Here is a 1,493-nt window from a genome sequence, read left to right as displayed (position 1 = left end):
GTATGAAACCACAAAAGATCCCAAATAGCCAAAGCAATCCTGAAAAAGAAAAACAAAACTGTAGATATTACAATTCCAGATGTCAAGTTACATTACAGAGCAGTAGTAATTAAAACAGTATGGTACTGGCATAAAAATAGACACATAGATCAATAGAATAGAACAGAAAACCCAGAAATAAACCCATAATTGTATGGTCAATTAATCTCTGACAAAGGAGGAATGAATATCCAATGGGAAAAAGACAGTCTCTTCAACAAATGGTTTCTGGAAAACTGGACAGCCACATGCAAAAGAATGAAACTGGACTGCTTTCTTTCATCCTACACACAAAAAAACTCAAAATGGATTAGAGACCTAAATGTGAGATGTGAAACCTAAAATCCTTAAAAAGAGCACGGGCAGTAATCTCTATTGCCACAGCAACATTTTTCTAGATATGTGTCCTGGGGCAAGGGAAATAAAAGCAAAAATAAACTGTTGGGGAAACAGAAAATTGTGCAGGTTTTGTGGGTGTGCACCAGAGAAACATGGCTCAAGAAACCAATCACAGCCAAGTGCCTATGCTTTGTTCTACTGGCTGCGGATTTTATGGAAACTCTCTACAAATGGCATGAGTTCAGTATGCTATAAAGAACATCTTCAAAGGCAGAATAGCAGTAATGATAGAACCAGCTCACCTGCAGCTTCTGTCGATAGTATGTCTGAGTCTTCTTCAGTCCAGCACTCAGACGGCTGCATCCCCGATGCACAGTCACCACTGGACTCCATATCTGCATCCGTGTAGCCGAGACCTGTATCAAATCAGCCACTCATATCAGAATCTGTAACATCTTCCCAAGTGAACAGTATACCTGTGGACAAAGCAATGCCTGAAAGGGAAGACCTGCAAGCTTCAGTATCAGATACGGCACAGCAGCCATCTGAAGAGCAAAGCAAGTCTCTTGAAAAACCAAAACAGAAAAAGAACCGCTGTTTCATGTGCAGGAAGAAAGTAGGGCTTACTGGGTTTGAATGCCAGTGTGGACATGTTTATTGTGATGTACACCGTTACTCAGACGTGCACAATTGCTCACACAATTACAAAGCTGATGCCACGGAGAAACTCAGAAAAGAAAACCCGGTAGCTGTCGGCGAAAAGATCCAGGAGATTTGAACCCCTGCCGGAATACAAACTCCTTTGACCATCTGCACACTAAAAGTTGACTTGACGTCTTTTTTTCGTAGTCCTTGGGAATGTAGAGCGGTGTACGTTGCATAGACCTTTTAATCATGCATGTCATCAGAAGAGTAGATTTTTGGTTTTGTTTTGGAAATGACTGAACATTTATTTCCATTGCAGTTCCTGTGGCTGAAAAGACTTAAGTAAACTTTACAACTATTACCTTTTTAAGAGCACTTTAATTTTAGTTGAGTGCAACTGAGAAGAAACTGAGGGTCGATGGGGGGTAGGAGGGAGGAGAGGGTGGGTGATGGGTATTGAGGAGGGCACC

General features: G+C 41.3%; 1 pseudogene; it reads left to right on the top strand.

The window, feature by feature from the left end:
* The first annotated feature begins 492 nt into the window (after window positions 1-492).
* LOC123590610 lies at window positions 493-1,156 on the top strand (annotated as a pseudogene).
* Window positions 1,157-1,493: the final 337 nt, after the last annotated feature.

The sequence above is a fragment of the Leopardus geoffroyi genome, chromosome B4, assembly GCF_018350155.1.
Source record: "Leopardus geoffroyi isolate Oge1 chromosome B4, O.geoffroyi_Oge1_pat1.0, whole genome shotgun sequence".
Classification (NCBI taxonomy): domain Eukaryota; kingdom Metazoa; phylum Chordata; class Mammalia; order Carnivora; family Felidae; genus Leopardus; species Leopardus geoffroyi.
This window is presented reverse-complemented; position numbering and strand designations above follow the sequence as displayed.